The sequence below is a fragment of the Haemaphysalis longicornis genome, unplaced genomic scaffold (genome assembly GCF_048455015.1).
Source record: "Haemaphysalis longicornis isolate Haplotype H1 unplaced genomic scaffold, Haemaphysalis longicornis Haplotype H1 scaffold_14, whole genome shotgun sequence".
NCBI lineage: Eukaryota > Metazoa > Arthropoda > Arachnida > Ixodida > Ixodidae > Haemaphysalis > Haemaphysalis longicornis.
The window spans coordinates 53,331,396-53,351,896 of NW_027526245.1; the positions used below are offsets into that span (position 1 = coordinate 53,331,396).

The 20,501-nt window shown below is 48.8% G+C and overlaps 1 long non-coding RNA gene across 1 annotated transcript in view; it reads right to left on the bottom strand.

Annotated features, from left to right (window-relative positions):
• Positions 1 to 18,270, bottom strand: part of LOC144165276 (uncharacterized) — a 76,306-nt gene extending 58,036 nt beyond the window's left edge. The window contains exon 1 of the long non-coding RNA XR_013321432.1: positions 17,950 to 18,270. This is a non-coding gene — a long non-coding RNA (uncharacterized LOC144165276). The remainder of the gene's footprint in view (positions 1 to 17,949) is intronic.
• Between the last annotated feature and the right edge of the window lie 2,231 nt (positions 18,271 to 20,501).

Sequence of the window (20,501 nt, forward strand, 5' to 3'; positions counted from 1 at the left end):
AAATTTTGTCCTTAGGCTGAGGAGCAAATTGCCTTTGCCAATGAGCCACGATAGTGGGTGTAGTGATAGCTTGAGTGACCAGTGACATTTAGGCCTCCTGATGCCCCAAAAAGTGAATGAAAACATTGCCATTTTTTAATTGTACCAGAAATATGACCAGTATCACTGTTATTAAAACAGTCGTTATACTGAATGACTGAGTGGGGCTTAATGCACCGAAGTTACACCTAGGATATCAGGCACGCCGTAGTGTAAAGCACTGGATTAATTTTTGACCTTGTGGGAATCCTTCACGTGGGCTGAAATCTCGCCGCATGGGCGTTTCATTGCGTTGAGCTTACCCAAGTGTATTACATGGAAGTTGCTTGCCCACAGCTGGGGTAGCCTAAACTACTCCGAACACCTTCAGCTTATGTAGTAGAATAGCCTATTAAGGGGTGACTAATTGTTGGTTTGTACGCTTGCTTTCTATGAGCGTTGCAGTCAGCTGTCTTTGCTGCTAAACTGAGCTACTGCATGGTGGTGTCGGTGTTGCCCGATTGACCCGAGTTCCTCATTTCTTAGCTATGGCATGTTTTTTTTTCTTTACTGCGTTAAGTCATAAAAAACTGTTTAGCTATACCAGGTGTAAGCCGTAGGAGTAGCCTCCAAACGTTTCTGCATGCTACAGGGGTGACAGCTTGCTGAGTGATGTGTCTCGAACCCAGATACAAGAAACAGAGGAGGGAGGACATGGCCAGGCACCTTGCAGCCAGGATCACAGACGAGAGCAGCGGTGCGGTGCGGTCAGAGACATACTCGCTGACAGCGATGAAGTACTAGAACTTCGCTGAGGTTGTCTTTGTTGATGCAATTCACAAGACAAACGGATACCACTGTATTTCGTCCTAGCGGAAGATTCCTATGGGGAAAGCGCGATAATTGCAGTTTTGTATGCAGGTGAAGACGAGGCAACTGTGCAAGCACTGTTCTCAAGGTTCAGCACAAAGTGTGCATCCAGCTGTGACACAAACGTCATAACTGATTAGGATTTCCCTGAAAGGAAGGTCCTAAAGTCTGCGCTCCCTTGTTCTCTCAACACAGTGTGCCTCTTTCACGTGCTGCAGACATTTAAAAGGGAGATAATATAGAAGATGGACATCAATTCTCAGAAGAGAACGCTCATTCTTGGAATACTGAAAAGACACACAGTGAAGCACACTACTAAGAGGTGTACAAAAAGCTGCAGGACACAAGATGCAGCAAGGAGCTTCACTACATTGACAAAAATTGGCACCCTACACGTAAGCGAATGGGTGGAGGGGCTTAAGCATCGAGCCACCACTTGCAGAAATTCTACAAAAAACTGTGTGAAGGCCATCAACCAGAAAATCGTGCAAGTTGTGAATAGGTATGCATCCCTCCACGAGAAGCTTTGCGATTTGCTGACTGTCGTCAACAGGCTGCACCTTGTGTGACCATAGGGCAATGAAAGCTTTGCTGAAGGCCCCAGTTGTCAGAAATTTAACAACTTGTGAAGAGAAGTACCATGCCACATTGACGCCATACGCCTTTTCTATCATCTTGAAGGAAATAAGGAAAGCTAATGACATGGATGCTTTAGGGCAGCATTCTGATACTGAAGTTTCAGCAGAAAACTGCTCGTGTACTGTAACGAGGCAATTATGCTGCCGTGTATACCAGTTCTTTTAACGTAGAGTGGGGTCTTCCCATGTTTTTCGACAATGGAACCCGGCGGAGCTCCACCGAAAGTCGTGTCGACTCTTTGCAACAGATCTACCCTCCACAGGCAAACCTAATGTGGTGCCTCATGTGACCACAAAAAAAAGGTCATATCAGAATGCCAGAAGCCTAGGCAAGCAACAGCAGTTCTCCTGGAGACTGAAACACTGGTTGCAGAACTGCCAATGAAGCAGTCGTAGCAAAAGCTGGAAATTCTTCAGCATTTTAAGAAAAGCCCTGAGGAAAGGAAAGAGGTAACTCTGGTTGAAGTTCTGATTTATGAAGATTCAGGAGACGAAGCCGTGTATGACAAGGAGAGTGCCGGTGAGTGCATATTTTGTTTCTTGCATGCATGCCTCAGCAAGCCATTAGTTGTGTACTATATGTGAAGGTACCTATTGCTGATGACAAAGCTTCAAATTTATACAGCAGGACAGCCTGCTGACAGAGCAGCCCCAGGGCCTCAACTGGTGTCCAACCCAGCGGCTGTGCGGAATGCAGCGCTTGCAAGTGGTAAGCGGACACCCAGTTGCTCTGCATGATGCATTTTATGATCTACCCAAAGACTGTGGGGTCAGTTTTGCCTCGTACCGACTGGAACCAACAGCTCTTCTGTCAGCAGCCCACCCCATCCATCCAGCCAAGGAGCACCAGGTTCCGTCCAAGCGACTGTCCGGAGTGCAGTGTTTGCAAGTGGTAAGCCACAATGCAGTGGCTTTGAATATTTTCTAGGATCATTGTATTCACTGAGTAATACCGGTTTCGCCTTGTGATGACAGATGTTTTTTTTTTGCCCATCTGTTAATAAGCATTTTGTTTTTGCTGAAAAGAAAGCATTTTTGTGTAGCCACTCATTGAATTTGTGTTTTATTTTTTTTTAAGATCGTACATATGCAGCGCCATCTCTCCCACCGAATTTTCATTCATTTCTTGTTGTTACTATTTGTTCTGACCCGCATTTTCACATCGAGCCCTCAACCTAATGCCACTGGACTTAGTGGGTACGGCATTTTCATCGCTGGAGCTGATACACTACGCGCAACAGACTGTTTTCCTGACCCGCCAGGTGGTACTGCTCGGAAGCCTACTAACACGTTTGTCTTGACATGTTTAAACGACACCACCTAGACTTTTTTTAAAGCCTAAGTACTCTGTGGGACACGGCCTACATCATTGGGCTGGAGCGGGCGGGGGCTAATAGAAAAAGCGGGCTTCATGGCAGAGCACAAGGTTGTCTTCCCTGCAAAGGCCAAATACTTTTTTGCTGGTGTCGCCTATATATAAACTATATTTATAAAACTATATTTATAAGTTACAGCCGTTATTTGCAAGCAAGTTCGACGGAGGTTTAATGATGCCTAGCCCGCACCATTTTTGACGGCGCCTGTAAGATAAAACTGCCGTGTTCTCAGTCAGCTTTCTTTCCTCACTGCGTTCACGCCCACGGTATTGTGCACATGACCCTGACCACGCTTCTTTTCGAGCCTGTCATTTGTAATTTGCCAGGATGCTGCCGCACTACTGTTGTAATGCTGAGCAAGTGTTCAGCCCCGCGGTGTCACGGCAATTACACTCCAGAGTGTAAAGTGCCGGTGTTTCAGTTTACCCAAGAAGACAAGTTGGGACGCAAATGGATACGTGCGATACACCGAGAAGACTAAACCTACACAAAACTCCTTACTGTCCATATATTATTGTCTTTCAGGTAATTGAAAAAGATGTAGCATTGCACACACTATCACATAACAAAAGTGTTACAGTCTACCTAACACATAACACAACCTTGTTGAAAGAGTTGTTACTGATTCGAAGGTAATATTCTTTCACAGGTATATGCACACCATTTCGCAACTGACAACGTTTTATACAGTACATTTACGTTCATGGCCCCACAGGGTGTAACCCGCGCCTTCACCCGGGGGAGGTTCCGGCCAGATTTCCAGACTGTCCGACATGCCTGTCGTCCAAGCATGCTACCCGGGAGAGCGCAGATAGTAAGCGACGGCCATGCAGAAGGCTCTAGCAGAGTCAGCGGAGACTTCCACAGCGAAGAGGAAGCTGGCAGAGTTCTCCGTCTGAAACACCTGGCAGATTACGTTAGGTGCGAACAGAGTGCGTTCTGGGACGTCACTGAAAAAAATGACCACCTAATCTTGCTGGATAAACCAGAACAACCACCACCTATGTTTTTCGTTTCCGGAATTCGACACAGAAGAAGGCCACATGTTGCCAGCTTATTTTGAAATTGTAAGAGAGGTCTACGATTTTGAACTTGAACTTGAACTACGATTTTGAACTAGGACAACTGCCGAGGTTTGCATACACGTCTCGAAAAAGCCCTTTTCTTTCGGCCATTGAAGAGCAAAACTTGAAACTCGCACTGCAAATATGCAACGACACACAGCCCCCAGCTCTTTGAGCCATAGCAGAAAAGCACAGCCTGGACCATGTTAAGGGCACCTCCATGTTGAGAGCATGAATCAAGAGAGCGCTCTCAAAAAATGTCTCCCAATTACAACTTGCCGCGACCCTAAAGGCAGCTAAAGATCCCCAGTGCTCACTGAAAGCATCTGTACATACTGCACCCCGACGCAACATCACTGGCATTGCTGAGAAAGCAAAAAGCGACCCAAAGGCCTTCCGGTCTTATGTAAACCTCCTCCGCACCTCTCAGCAGCACCAAAGTTTCAGGGTTAATGGGAAAGTGGTCGATGCCCCTCATGGCACTTTTTTAGCTGGTTTTCTGCATTTTCTGCCCTATTAGGAGAGCAATGTCGGCCCTGGGCCCACATATGGTGTCGGCTTCAAGCTGCTGGTGTTCGGTGCGTGCGTGCCTGCCTGCAGGTCACAACAGTTGAGCAGTAATTTTGGGCTTTCAGGCCTTGGTCTGGCCTCGGCCGGGGCCTCGAGGGCCTGCGTGCCCTGTGTCTGGGGGACATTGCTGCCGCCCTCTCTCGTTTTACGGACCCCGGGTGGCCGGCAGCATGGCTTTCCGGCCATGGTAGCGTGCCCCCCTGGCCGTAGACGGGGCTGGGAATGGGGCATTCAGTTCATCTTCACTCTTAGGTTAAAACTATGGGTTCAGTGTGGGACCGGTGTCTGGCTCATTCAGTATTCCGTGCCCAACCCCGCTCTGCAGAAAGCTCTAGCGGTCTTGGATAATTTTATAAATGGCTTCAAACGGCCCCATGTGGCACTAATTAGGCCCTCTAGGCCACGAAAGTAGGGTGCCGGGTTCAATCCCTGCCGGGTCACACTTTTTTTTTCTTAACCTTTTACTGCCTGTTTGGTATGGTGCTACTTCGAGGGGGGGGGGGGGGGGGACCTACCTGATTCCTGCTTATGCACTGCAAAGAGTTTGTGGCCTGTTTGTTCGCTCTTATATTTGAGATTGCCGCATGAATCAGACAGCTGCCAACATGTTGTTGCAGCCTGATTTTGCGTACAGAATTCACATTGTGAGGTGTTGTGACTGTGCTGTCGTCCTGCTGTGTCCATGAGGTCATCGTTGGCATCCTGTGGTCGGGCAGAGGCAGAGTCTAGAACCATAACGATCACGTACCCTCCGGAAAAAAGGTGCTCCCTTTGCGGATTTGAGGTTTCCTCCATGCTGGCCCTGGCCAATCACTACAGGGACTCCGACGATAAGGCAGTTCAGTGGAATTGTTCAAGCCGTGGCCAATCCGAATACACCACTGCGAGCTCAATGCCCTCGCACTTTAAGGGGGGACGCGGCTTTCAACTTTGGAAAAATGACCAAAACATCGTTTTTTTGAAACCCACATATTCGGCTTCTATGTTTCCTATTCTGTGCGTCTGCAAAGTTTTTACGCTGAAAAGCGTCGCAAAGTGGCATAAAAAAATACTTTTGTCAGGCGCGGTGACAAACTATCAGCGCAAAAGGGCGAAAAAACGGCAATTTTCGGAGCGCTCTATCTCCGCAACGGTGCCACCGGGCGCGGCCATTTTGATATGGTTAGATCGGCCGAGCGATCGTCTTTCCCGTTCCGCTCGTCTCTTTTATCTTCGTTCATTCACAAACGCACAAACGGCAGAAAAGAAACGACGCACAAACGAAGCTAGAAATAGATGCTGAAGCGCTATTGGTCCTCCGGTCGGGGCACAGAACAGCGACCCTCCTGATTGGATGTCGCGGGCGCAACGCAAGATGGCGGCCGCCTGAGCTGCGTAGCGAGCGGATTGAGTTCATTTTCGCCGCTTCGCTCGGCCGAGTTTCTGTTCAATCTGTGGTATTCAACACGGACGTTATCGCGATGGGAATGCCAGAGATAACGAGCCAGATTACGGGAAGTTGTGGGGCTCGAAAGGCGGAGGTCATCGAACGTTTCGTGGTGCGCGTGACTCTACCGTCGCCAGACCCCGGAGGGTGACGCGGTGTGCGCGCTTGCGATAGCGGTTCGTGAAGTGAACTTTTAGTCGGATTTGCGATGTTTACACGCTTAGTTATTGCTCTGTTTTGACTGTGGGCTCGCTAGCCTTGAGAAAGAAACGGTCGACGCGTCAAACGCTGCGGCGCGCACGGCATAGCCGACGCGCATTGGAGCATCACATGACTGGGCAACCGGTTACGATTGAACGCCAGTAGTTGTAATTAATGCCTGCGACGTTAGTTTTAATCTTAAAAGCGACCTGACCAGCCATATCAGGTATAATCAAAGCTCGATATGTCGCGGTAAGCGTGCGCTGCGATGCGCGCGAGCCATATCGCCTTTCTTGCGCAACGTTTCCCGTGCACTTGTAATTTTCATGCAAACAGGTTTTGAGTTAGTAATATCATGCAAACAGGTTTTGAGTTAGTAATATAGGAATAAAAATATGCTCTCTGCGTTAAAAATGTACGTTACTGTGGCAGCATTTAACAGTGATTTTTTTAGGGAAATTATTGATACCATTGCTCAGGGCATACTAGCTGTGCTGCGAGAAATATTGGATGCCTTGAATGTCAAAAGTAGTAAAAAAAATATGCTCTTGCATTGAAGTTGGGAGTTATGCAGAATACTCTACCAAGCTTCAAAGTAGCTCATTTTCAACCTTGTGGTATGCAAACTTTTGGCAATGAACACCTGCACTATGAGTACTAAGTTGCTGTGCCAGGCAAGAAAAACATGAAAAAAAGCCAAAAATGTTCAAATTTAAGTTAAAAAAATGCTTAACTTGTTGCCATGGTGACAACACTGCAAAAGGAGGTTGTCCAGTGCGATACAGCCAACCAACTAACCTACTTTGCATTGAAAGCCCATTGAAACCCATCTCCCCTCCGTTTGGTTTGCAAAGGGGGGTATGTACTCTTCACGGAGGAGCTGAAAATGATGTTTTCTGGAAAGAGAAAGGCTGAAAAGGCACTCCAATTTCAAGGCAAGGCCTTCCAGAAGCCCCATGTTCAAAAAGACATGAAAGGCTACAACCGTGACGACTTTTGATATGTGAAACCTATGTTGCAACTTCGGAAGCCGTTTTCTCAAAACAGTTTTTTTTGCCACCTGTGTCGCTTGTCCCAGGGATTTCTTCGTGACCGCTGGGTCTATTTTGATTCCGTTTCTTGCATTACATTCCTTGATGAACTGTTCAGGTCGTGACACTTTTAGTTTTCCAGATTTGTTTTTTGTGATTTTTTTATTCAAATAATCGTTCACAGTTGACATGCCTGTTGCACATTAACCTCTAAAAAAATGAAAACTAAAAAACATTGTGTTGTAAAAAAAAAAATTCTAAAACTGTCACGACCTCGTCCATTCATTTGGGAATGCAAAGCACTTCGAACAAGTTTTCTATCGTGTTTTATAAGCCGCTCAAGCTCGGTACAAGCGGAACAGAAAGAAAATTTCATACATAAAAAAGTTATCAAAATATTAACTTCAAATTTTTATGGTGTTATCACAGAAGCATTTCCAGTTGCTGTGCCAATTTTCATCAAAATCCACAAAGAAATAAAAAAGTTGATTTTGAAAGCCACGTCCCCCCTTAAGTGATGCCCTAGGAGAGCGTCGTGAGCCGCTTCTGCAGATGGTGAGGCATGCTCAGACCCTCAGCCGCCTACACCCAGGGTAGGGGATGGTGACACCAGTGCTAGTTCCCCGGCATTGCAGTGGCACCCTCGAACTGACGTCAGTACCACTCCAGATACCACTCTTGAATCACAGTCAGCAGGGTGGGAGGATGCAGAGTTGGAAAGACTGACGTGTCTTTGCCTGAGGCAGGGTCTGTGGTACCCGCTAAAGACTTGCAGCCACACTTCCCTACCAGCAGTGTCCCGGCCATCACTCGCGCACTACGTGGCACGCACTACCGCCAGATCCTAAAGGTGCAAGAGAGGGTCCTTCGGGACTCATCACACAGGTCCTCCCTGGCGGGTGAGCACGGTGGCCGGCGTGTGGAGGGGGCTGCAACATCCCCACATGTCCCAGGTGTTCCTCCCACACCCCCAGACGCTCCCGTCCCCTCAACTGGCCGGCCGGCTCCCTCCCTTCCCCAGCAGCCCCGCAGACGCCACCACGACAGGCGTTGGAGCACACCCGAAGACAACCATAACAAAGTGGTCTCGGGTGCCGGGGCAAGGTGAGGGCTCCGAACTCGAAAACGCGGGCACAGTAGCATCTAACACTGCCGAACAAGAACCCAGAGCTGATGCAGCCCTACCTGAGTACGTCGTTTACGAGCTCCGTCCAAACTGGAAGAGCTCGGCCTGCAGTCGCGGGGCTCCTTAACGTCCTCCGACGAGGACAAGGAGGAGGATGTGGAATGGCCATTGCACCACCACACGAGGGAAGTGAGAACCCCACAGGACTCCACAAGAGATGGGCCCCACTCGTCTCCTGAGGACCCCTGCGGCAGGACAAGGTCCGGGAGGAGGCTCACCGCCGCTGGGACCACCTGCGGCTGTCGCGCCATCCCCCTCGCCGTCAGAGCCTCGTATTCCGGGGTGGAGGATGCCGTCGCTGCCTCATGTACAAGGGGGAGACAACCCAGTGGCGCTGGCAGTGCGGGCGAGCATCTGTTCAACCGGGGTCACCCGTCCTGCTTGCTGGGGACTCTGCCACTGCCAGGAGAGACTGATATGGATTCAGGACCCGCGCAAAAGACCACCAGCCCTCCAACATGGGGTGAGTTTTCTGAAACCCTTCCTGGAACATTGACTTTTTGGTGCAGGTCGGGGCCACGCATTTGCGGGCTGGCTGTGGTGGCGGACAGCTTTTAAGTAAGGTGGTCAGATGAGCAGCTGATATTACTAAACAGGGCGGAGCTGCAAGTGCCGGGACATGTGGACATGCGGCGTTCAGTTTCGCCCGAACGCATAAGTTCCCGCCTGCAAAAAGACAGCGGCCGCCGACTACGATAAGTCGAAGACAGCAACGGCGAATAAGTGGTTTGCCGGAAACGCCGCAAGTGACCATCTAGGGACAACTTATCTGGGGACCAGCGAAAGTTCAGCACCTAGCTGACGACTGTGAAAGAAATCTAGGAAAAACGCGAGGAAACCGAAACCGACTGAAAAGGTGCATATCGACGGCTAGAAAATCAGCTCGCAGTACGCCAGGAAGCCAAGTGGGCGACACCTAGGCCCGGCACAGCCAATGAAAATGCTGCCGCCTTTTGCGACAGTCGTCTGCTTTGGAAGCTGCGATCATTGTAAAATAAAGCAAAAATTGTCAGTTAAATTGCTCCACACTTGGAACGTTGTTTTCGGAGACCTATAAAAACCCCCACACACGCAAACAACCACTTCCCGTTGCGCGACTACATATGAAGTTTCACATGTGCCCGGAAAGCAGAAGAAGCTTGTAAACATAAGTGCGCGTCTATCATTACTGCTACTGCAATACTATAACGACTTACAGAAAGCAACACGCCTATACTGACAATGCATTGTTGACAAATAGAAAACATAACGGCTCAACCAGTCTGTGCTGAAAAACACCCGGATATTTTGCGCAGAAGCCGTCGCCGGAGAATATTGTCTTAACAAAACGTTCATGCAGATGACAGCGTCTACCGTCGCTGGACAATATTGTCTTAAAAAAACGTGATAGCGTCTGCGTAGACGATCATTTCGGTTGTGTGTCGCAGTAATCAATCATACGACTACAACTGATCGGTGGTGCAAAAAAAAAAATAAAAGAATGTTTATGTAAAAAAAATTATGCATGGCAGTAAAAAAAAAGAACGGTCCCTCGGTACGACCTCCTTTTACCACAGCAAGCATAGCAAGCAGATCAGCCATGGCTACGACCGCACGTTTGTGCTGCCCCCCAAAAAAGGGACAAGGGAAAGCATTGGTCCGACAATGAAAAACTTGAATTGTTCACCTAATCAGGGACAGAAAAAAAATCATATTGGAAAGGTTCAATTCAAAAACAACACTCCAAGCGAAAAAGCGTGCCTGGAGTGAAATCGGCGATACCCTACATTCTCGGCATCCAACAATCAAAAGATCCGTCGAGGACTACAAAAAACAGTGGTCTAATTTAATTCAAGCCTCAAAAAAACGCCTCGCTGCCAATCGGAAGAAGCACACAATGACAGGTGAGTGAAAAATTATGCATAATGTCCCAAAAGTGTTTCATGCTTTCTTTAAGCCTTAACCACTAATGCCGCAATGCAGTCCCTCGCAACAAAAAGTAAATTGATCACGTAGAATACTTACATTTAAATTACCACCAAGAAAATATCGAAATATACGTCCTTGTACTTTTTTTTTCACCAATGCTTGCTAAGATGCTATTTCAGTGTGAACAGTGGAATTCAATGAAAGTGATTAAAGCTATATCCCCACCACAAAAGCTCCCCTTAGAGGTGGTGAATATGCATTTGTATTAACTTTCTTCTGGAACGAGCAGAAGGCTCGTTCATCCTTATCTGATGTATTGTGACTTTTTGGCACTTTCTAATAATTCCAATATAGAGAATAAATTGGCATATTTTCAGAGGTAGCATCAACATTTATTTTTATTTCAACATTTGTCTTGAAACATGCAACAAGAATATTCATGCAAACACAAACCTGAGGTGCTCTTCAGTACCATAAATGAGGATGACCCACTTAGTGAAACTAGTCACGTGTCTGCTTCACGAGCGCCACGATGGTCAATTTTACAGAAAAGTTAAATATTCAATGAGGAAGACAGGCACTAATTGCTACCACCCATGCGCTCATCACGAGTTTTCTTCGGTAGGCGCACCTGGGGACAACGACAGCATCGACCCCCTGACAGATGCCGTGGTTGATGTGCTGGGAAAGGACAGCCCCATCTTGGAGGGCATCGCAGGCACAAGGGACATGGACCATGAGTAAGTCATGTCTACCCTTAATGGCCCCCTGAAGAGTGTTGCGTACAAGTTGGGATCTCATTGAATCTCATTCAGCAACAACTGGATTTAGTTACTGGGGCCCACTTAGAACACACTCGGAAGGTTCATTGTATAAACACCTTGTTGGTTCCTAAATTGCTTTATTCAGCCTCCGCTTCTCTTGCAGTTAAAGAAGTAGCCAAAAAAATTGACCCCGACACTCGACAGATTGTCAAGAAAGTTCTACATCTGCCTCACAGTTTCCCCGACATCATTGTTCATCTTCCACATCGAGCAGGTGGCTTGCGGGTGCTGGGGCTGTCAAGGGTCGCAGCGGAGTGCAGCTCAAGGCGTTCGCTAGGCTCCAGCTCACCGACTGTGGACGCTATCCTCGACGACTTGCTCCTGGAGAACCCGGCTCCCTGAGCGAGAGCCTGGGGGTCCCTATGGGAAGCACGGACGCGGACAAGCTCCACAAGGCCCTGAACTGGGCAGAACAGGTGCACTGGATGACTTGGAAGGCCCGTTACGAAAACACCAGCCTCTCCAGATCCTTTCAGAGGGACAGGGTGGGGAACAGGTGGCTGTGGCCAAGCGCATTGCACATGGGTGACGAGTCCCTCTGCCATCGTACCAACTTAATTCCAGCTCGTACCCTCTCCAACAAACAGGCCTCGGATCTTTGCTCGAGCCTCTGTAGGAGCTGCGGGACCAAGGAGGAGACGGTCTTCCATCCTTCAAGAGTGCACCTTCATTCAGGCACCGCGCTGCTCCCGTTATATTGAATCACAGGTCCTCGACAAGCTACAAAAACGCTAACCCGACACGGCCGTCACAAGTGAACGTCTCATCACAAATCGACACAGTGTAAGGTTTCGGCTGGACATCATTCTCGAACTGCCTGAGTGGATCCAAATTATTGATGTGGCAGTAGCTTGGGACGCAACCGTCGGTTCCCTTGAGCACGTAAATGTCGGAAAGAGAACCAAGTACGTTTCATTAAACCCTGTACTCAGCCCCAAGCCCGTGAAGGTCTAGGGGCTCAATTTCAGCGCACACAGGGTCGTGTGTGCAGGCACAAGGAAGGCTGCTCATGAAATTCGCTTGACTGACAGATCTGGGCTGGCTAGCGGCCCGAACCACAGTAGGCAGCCTAATTTGCCTTAATCGATTCTCAAAACCAATCACCGCTTAGGTGTGGGGTTTGGCAGTCTTCCTTGCAAAAGCACAGTAACTTTGTCCTGATCAATCAATCAATCATTACCATTATTTTACCTTCACCTGCACTTTTAACAGCCGCTTTTGTGATCAGGCCCTTTTGGCCTTTTTAGGTTTTTTTAACTGCCTCATGAATGCCCGACTTCAGTATAAATGGATTTAGTGTGTCTGTGTTGAGTGAATGTGTTTGTGATTACGAGTATGAATGTATGAATGCATGCATTTCACCTCTGCATGACCATCCCGTCGTTCAAATCAGCATTATTAGTTTAGGGATCACTAGAGTGGTGGCGGTCACTTCTTGTGACTACTCGTTTTGACCTTCTACTCATTTTATGTTTGCTGACAGACGAGAATGAGGATCTGCAGGCAACCTATTTTCAAGATGAAGGGATGAAAAAGCCATTTCGAGATTTCCCTGAGACATTATTCATCGACGCAACATACACATTGCTCGAAACACAGATGGCTTGTTTTCTACTAACTGTGGAAAATGCGAACGGTGAAACCAAAATTGTGGCTGTCAGGCTTTTTGCTGCAGAAGATGCAGACACACCATTGGTTTTTTTAAACATTCAAGCACTGCAAGTGTGTGCATTTTGTGTTACAGGCTTTCCGAAGAGAAGGCTGTGTGCGAAAATTGAAAATCACTATAGGAGAACAGGAAACAGCCCTGGACATAATGCAATGCATGGTGTACGCCAGGGTTCTCCCCATGGTGGGCAGCAGTAATTCTGCTGCCCACCAGTGCGGCTACCCGACCGCCTAGATGACAACCCGCCCATCACTCAATTAAACCACATCTGGGCCAGCCGATGCGACTTCAAACAACGGTGCTTGGTCGAGACCGCACACCAAATTCAGACAAGAAAATCAGGTCAGTGCCGCTCCTCTGCGGTCGCACCGCATGCCCGTGTTAGGTGCTAGCCGGTGCTAGCGGAGCACGCATCGAGAAATCGTAGCCCATGCCAGCGCTTCTTTTTCTTTTGGAGGGGCTGGGGGAGGAGCGGTCAAAAGGAGGAGCTGCTATCTTCTGCACACCTGTTGGAGGTAGCCATGCGCGGAGAGAGGCGCCACATGAAACTTTCCAACTTGTCCGCTCAACAACCGCTCCTCAACAGTTCCACGTGCCCCCACAGCCATGCGTGTGCACCTCATCAACTTCACTTTTTCACCGCGGCATGGCGGCACAGCGCCGTTGAGTTTAACGGGCGCGCCTCGAGGCAGCCTAGCTTGATTAAGCCAAGACCGCAAAGTCAACTCTCAAAGTCAACCCAAGCACTGCAGCACCAATCGGAGAAAACGGCCGCCAAGAAAAAGCCGTTGCAGCCGTCTCTGCTCTCCTTTTTTTCGACAGAAGTTGTAGAAAAAGTGTCGAGGTCCGTTGACCAGGTGCAACAGCTGGCTGTGGCAGCCAGTATGGGTGCGGCGAATGTCACCAACCCATCTCTAAATGTTTTTGAAGGGTCAACTAATGAAGAAGCACAGCAGCATGCCGCAACACCCGGCGTGAATGCAGCCGACGTTACCTCTACATTATTGTTGAAATGTCCCTACTACTTCAGGACGCCACGTGATGTTACTTCCAGCCATGCGGAAGCTGGTGATGGCAGCAAGCACGCATCCCGTTTCAACAAAGCATGGCTTCGCGATCATCCATGGCTTTTTTTCGATGACACCCAAGGTGAGATGCCTTGCAAGCTGTGTAAAAAATATGATAAAAGACCATTTGACAAGCCCGTGTGGAATGAAGAACCTTGTAAAAGGTTTCGGCTGGAAGGGTTACTGGAAAGGGAAGGTTGCATCACGATTTTCGATACTGTTTATTAAAACTTGATTTACTCGCCCGAAGTTTTCCGAGTAGCGTGCTGCCCCACTACCCCTAAACAAAGAAGTGCATATTGCAAGTAAATCTATTTTGTAACCAATTGAACTTGCTGTAGCATGTTCAAATAAGAGGCAACCATATTTACTCTCAATTTATCTTTGCTTTCACTTTTCACTATTTGCGAGTAATCTCATAGGCCATGAGCTCAGCTGCAATGAATGTTATACTTGGTTTTATTGTGACAGCTGTCAATTATTAGGTAAATCTATGGTACTGAGTTGAAAATTGTGTGTAAAACCACTTGTGGTGTGCCAATGGACAGTGGATGGTGCGACAATGCTGCAAATGTGACAAAATATTTTGTATATATATGCCAGATTGGAAACGAATTGTTCCTCCAGCAGGTGAGTTGCTGAGAACTCCTTAAAGAGAAACGATGTAAATGGACCAACAGATCAATCTTTGGATCTTAGCACAATAAAATTAAGGGCTGTCTAAGGAATAAACCTGTGGAGGGGTGAGTGCGAAAGGGTGGTGCAAATTAAGCACCACAACGCAAATCATGAGTGACACCATGTAGAACATAATGAGTTCGAATACTGCTGAAACAAACAAATTGCAGAACATTTTGAGGGAGGCTGTAAAAAGAGAATTACTGTGTCTGGGTTTTGTAACCGCAGAACTCCATATTTGATTACACTGAAAATTCCTTATAGCAATACGTCAGAAACAATTTGAGCCTATATTACCACACAATCTAAACGGCAATGTTAATTTTTTTTTTACTTTTAGTCTATGGCAAACAATATGCAGGTGTCTGTTCAGTAAAATAGGCTTTTTTGGGTGGGGGGGGGTGGATATATTGCCGGCTGCCGGCATGTTATCGTCACCGGATAAGTTGCCGGCACTCGCGTCCCATTGGCTGTCGCTACTGCGGCACTGCTGCAAAGAAATTATTTCTTTCTTCCATCAGGTTTCTGTACTTAAAAACAGCTTAGTTTACTACCATTAGTTTTATTATTTTTTAGCTAAAATTTACGGTATCCTTGCTTGTATAAAATTAGTAGCATCCACCTCTCACCGGAGCTGTGCTGCGTCTGGGAACTTCAGCCGCCATTTCCCCGTGCGTGCGCATAGCCTGTCGTTTCTTCGTTCTCTATTCGTGCATGTTTTTCACGTGTTGGTGGTGAGGCGTGCTCAGAAACGCATTTTGTCAGAACTGCAGTGGCGCCTGATGTGGACAATGTCAGACGACAACGATTTCGTAGAGACGCTGCCGTCATCGAAGCAGGCAGGGCCCTCGTCGACGCAACAAGCAGCACCCTCCCCGGCATCGACTGGGCTCACAGATACCCCAGGATGGGTAATGGCGAAAGTGGCATACTCTGTGCTTTGACACCAGTTGGGTTCAAAGAAGCTGCTGTAATTCCGTCTAGTGCTCCGCCAAGCAACAGTGCTACTGCCTGTGCTTCTGCACAAATGCCGGAAAGCGTATCACAAGGACAAATAGCTGTGTCTATTGCACCAGACAATGCAGACTGCACTGTCACTAACAGCGAGTCTCACGTGAAAGCAACGTGAAAGCGCCCAAAAGGCCACAGCCTAACGGTGATAGGCATGCCTAAAAAACGGAACGAAATGCTGACCATGGACCTTTCAGATCTCTCCCAATTTCAGAGAAGAAGAATGCTGTCCTGACTTGGTTGGTGGGATCGGCAGCTGCAGCTAGTGCACTGAATGGGCGGCTGCTTGAAGAGCATGAAGTAGAAGTAAACCCAGCACTGCTTCACTGTGCGATTCTAGACGAGCGTGTAGATATAAATATTGCACAAAGCTACTTCACGGATGACGGATGGCTTGCCGTGTGTAACACAGTAAGCATGAAAAGGGCTGGCCACCAGTGGCAGTGTGAGGCATGTCATATTGATTTGGAGGAATTCAACTCCATCTTGTGTGACTGGTGTCTTGCCTGGTTTCATCTCCCATGCGTGTCCCTTCAAAGGCAACCAAAAAAAAAAGCTGTGGAAGTGCCCTTCATGTCAGTAGCTCATGCCTACTTCTGTAAGCTCAACATCATCCATTTGCAGAATATACCTCGCTGCAACAAAGAACGTGGCATCCTGTTTAATAAAGTCGTGTTTGTACTTATTTCTATGCATCCAAGGTGTGTCATGTTGTCCTAGTACATCCAGTTGCCTGCTGCGCAGTGATTTTGATCTTTGGTATGATTTGCGCTATATGCCTGGTAGAATTATGGCTAAGTTGAATAGCACATATAATAAAGTTTCATCTGTCTGCAGTTCGGCTGCCAGCTGTTGGATATGTGCATGAGAATCATCTGCTCAGTTTTTGTGCGCTTGCATTATTCAGGAAAAAATCTAGACTTGCCGAAGTGTTATAAGAACAATGCCAAGAGCCTGTAATAGACAAACAGTTTTTATCGGTGATTGGCCCATGCACAGTGTCACAGTAACAAGGTATGCCGCTGTGGCTACTCACACGAGTTTAGAAATAAAGTTTTAGCGTGCAAACATGCGAATTACTGTAATACAGAAGTGTTTTCAAAGAAAAATAGTAGTGAGCATGAAAGTTGAACCAACACCATGGGGAGAACAAGAAGGAATTTTTTACACCACCACCAAAGGAAGTGTGGCGTTTTGAGGCACCACAAGGTTGCTCAAGGATAAAAACCTATGTGAAAAACACTGCGTAGGATGAAGCATGTGTATGCTGTTTATAAAGTAATAAAGCACAGTTACGGAATGCCAAGTTATCAATCCAAATTAAATGGAAAAGTCCACCTTCCAGGGTGGGGTTTCACCGGTGAGGGCAGCTGTAATTGGTTTTCTGTCGATATTAGAAAAAAGCGACGAGTATTGGTGGAAAAAAGGCAGGTGAGGGCCGATCAGAGGCCGTCCCAATAACCACAGGAAGCCTTTTAGTCTTCACCATCGCAGCCATAGCGCACGGCACCATGACACAAAAATTTCCTCTGCCGGCCTGTCGTCGGTCCGTGTTGAAGCACCAGCAAACTGTTCGGAAATGGTAAAAAGCCGCTTGCCGGCACAAAAAGCTAAAATGCCGGCTGCCGGCAAAATATCCAGAAGAAATAAATTGCCGGCTGCCGGCACAATATCAGCAACAGATAAAGTGCCGGCTGCCGACACAATATCCACGCCTTTTTTTTTTTTTTTCTTGTCGTTGCTGATTAGAACCATGCCTTGAATGCGGTATTGAATGCCTAAGGATAAAAACACTATCTGAAAAGCTGGAGCACGGAGATAAACACAAAGGTGCAACCATTCAATGACAAAAAAAATCTAATAAAATACCGTAATTATAGCGTAATTATAAGTTAAAAAGGCGACACTCGTGGGTGCTCTCAGGCGGGCGGCAGCTTAGCTAAATTTTGAAGAGCAATTTCCGCCATGAAAATGTTACCCATTCGGTGACTGCCGTGAGAAATTCTTAGCAGTACTCCTAATTCTGATTCTCACGGCTGGTGGGACTGGGTTCAAAAGCATTTTATCCTTAGGCTGTCACGTCACTAGTTTTCTCCCTGACTCAAAAGAAGTTTACGGCAGGTAATTTTATACAGCTAATGAAAGGTGACTGCCGTGATAAATCAAAATTTTAAAGGTGCTTCTCATGGCTGCAGTGAGAATGGGCGCAAAGGCATTTTACCGGCAGGTCATCACGTGGTCTCGACAGGCAATAGGAGGCGACTGCCGCGAGAAATTTGTAAAAGGGATTCTCACGGTTGCCGTGCCATTAGCCCCTGCCTCAACGAGCTCACAAAACAGCACGACTCTAGCGAACAGAAGCGGCGAGCCTTTCCAACTCTGCTCGACGCAGGGAGAGCCAGACCAACTTACCTACTGGTAGCTCACCCTCCCATCGTTCGTCCTCGTTCACGGACAACGTTCCACAAGCGGGGGCGCCGAACAAAGCAACGAGACGCGAAGCGACCAAGCGATTGTCCGTGCGGGCGCCAACCCCACGTCAGGACGGAAACGCGTCCTTCCTCGACGGGGAAACTGCACTTTCACAGGCGTCATGTTCTTGTCGAACGATTCAAGCTGATATGCATTGGAGTGTCGCGACGAGAAGCACTACAGCGGTTCAGGAACACGTGCGAAAACAGCAACGGCGCAACGGAGAGCAACAAGAGGAGCCGCGAAAGCCGAATGCCTGCTTTGACAAGGCGTGCTTAGGGAGGCTTGTGGTTCCAGCGTTAGCCGCAGTGTGACGCCACCAACCAAACCGACGTACGGCAGCTTTAGTAGCACCGCGCATTTAACATAATTTTAATTGCGCTGTACTATAATTTAACAAATATTTTATAACAACTGAAGCATGCAGCTGCATGCTTATATTGACCCTTCTGACCTGGCGGGTAATTTGAATTTCTCTATAAAGTCAGCTCAACAAAAGCTCTTTAATCGGCTTTGTTCAAGAAGCTAATGAAGGAACTTCATGCTGAATCATGAAGTTAGTTGATTGATTGTAGGGTTTAACGCGCCGACGCAGCGCAGGCGATGATGCACGCCGTAGTGGAGGGCTCCGGATTAACTTTGACCGCCTGAGGATCTTTAACGTGCGCCGAAATCTCGTACACACTGGCGTTTTTTGCTTTTCGCCTCCATTAGAAAAGCGGCCGCCGCGGCTGGGAATCGAACCCGTGACCTCGTGCTTAGCAGCGCAACGCCACTCAGCCAGCGCGGCGGGTGAAAACAACTTCCAAAACCTCCACCGCTGCCCCCGTAGAACAGGTTGCGAAACGTACTCTCGCACTCAGCGGTAGCGTCACGCGGGCCGCCTTTCCCCCTCTCTTCTTCTTCTTAGGTGGTTCGGGTGAAAAGGGAAAGGAAGTGCACTGGGGATATTATTGAGCCCACCTGGGGGCTCACCTGCATACAACCGCGGGGAGAGGGAGGAGGGGGATATAAGGATTAGAGAGGAGAAAGGGGGTGATAAAGAGATAGGTAGGCGAGTAACAAGAGCTAGGAGCCTCGACGTGGATCCTCGTGAAGCAGCAGCAAGGGCGCGTCCAGCAGACTATCGTCTACAGGCGCTGGGCAAGTCCGGTGGCCTCCAAGTAGACCAGCAGGAGGCGGAAGGCGTCCCGGCGGGTGCCGTCGGGGCCTACTGGGTATAGCAGGCTCTCCAGGCGCTGGTAGGGCAGCCCAAGACGTTGGAGCGAAGTCTGCAGCACTCCCCGGTGTGCCGCAAACTCCGGGCAGGAGCATATATGTGCTCCAGCGTCTCAGGCTCGGGACAGTGGGCACAGGTGCGGGAGGAGCGGCGGCCTTGGCGGTGCAGTCGAGCAGCCACGTCACAGCAGTTCAGCCGCAGCCGGAGCAGCAGGCTGCGGGCGTCCCTGCTCAGACGCCCCGGGAGGACCCGAGGGGCCTGGCCACTCACCACACGGCGGTCTGGGTGCATGGCGAGGGCCACTTGGGCGAGCTGCTGGCGTGCAGCGTCGAATTCTGTGACGTCCCGGGAGACAGGGGTGACTGGCTGGTGGGCACCCTTGGCCAGGGTCCCCCTCTCTGGAGTGTGCGCGCCGATCACGGCGGGCCTGGCGCACCTAGCGCAGTGTTACGAATCGGCCAGCAACACGTGTTTTCCGGCATCAGCGACCACGTGGGAATTGACCATGTGCGCCCGCGTGTTGGTGAATCGTACTTTCGTGTCTCGACATGCCGGGTCAGTCACCTCGCTTTGCAACACACCTCCGGCAGCTGTCAGCTTCCACGTGCAAAGCCACGACGTTCGCCACACCCTTCAGGCACCTGCGCGTCGCCTTGACCTTCCCGGCTCAGACGTTTCGCTATCGGCACGATCAGCAGTTGATAGAGCGACCCCGGCACCTTTCAAGGACTCTCCCCCCTCTCTCGGACGCCACAAGGGGCGAAGATGACTCGCGATCTTGGAAAGACTGTGCGTGTGTGTGTCTATGATTTCGTGGCGTGTTACTCTTGGGGGCGTTTTTTGGGTATAAAAGAAGCAGCACAAACGCTGATATTCATTCCTGTCTGAGCAGCGAATCCATGCGGTCGCTCTGCTCCTGTCCTGTATTGTAACCTCGCCCGTTGGGGCATTGTATGTTTTTTTGGCTTCGGCTCACCTCTCGCCATGAAGTAAACAGTTACGTTACCCTATCAGCGTCTGGACCTCTTCCCGGCTGCAGTCGTCCTTCACGGTCGCAACAACTGGTTGGCAGCGGTCGGATGACAACTTCGTGACACCTGGAGCCAGCGGTGCGAGACCCAACACCACGGACGTCAAGGCGGCTTCGGACTTCGCAGAATTCACGGCGGTCAAGGGTGAGTGCGGGACTTTTCTTCACTGAGTTTTACCAGGCTTCTGAGGATAGCTGGTAGGGCGTGTGTTTTTGTCGCGTGGGTTATTCGCGCAAAAATTT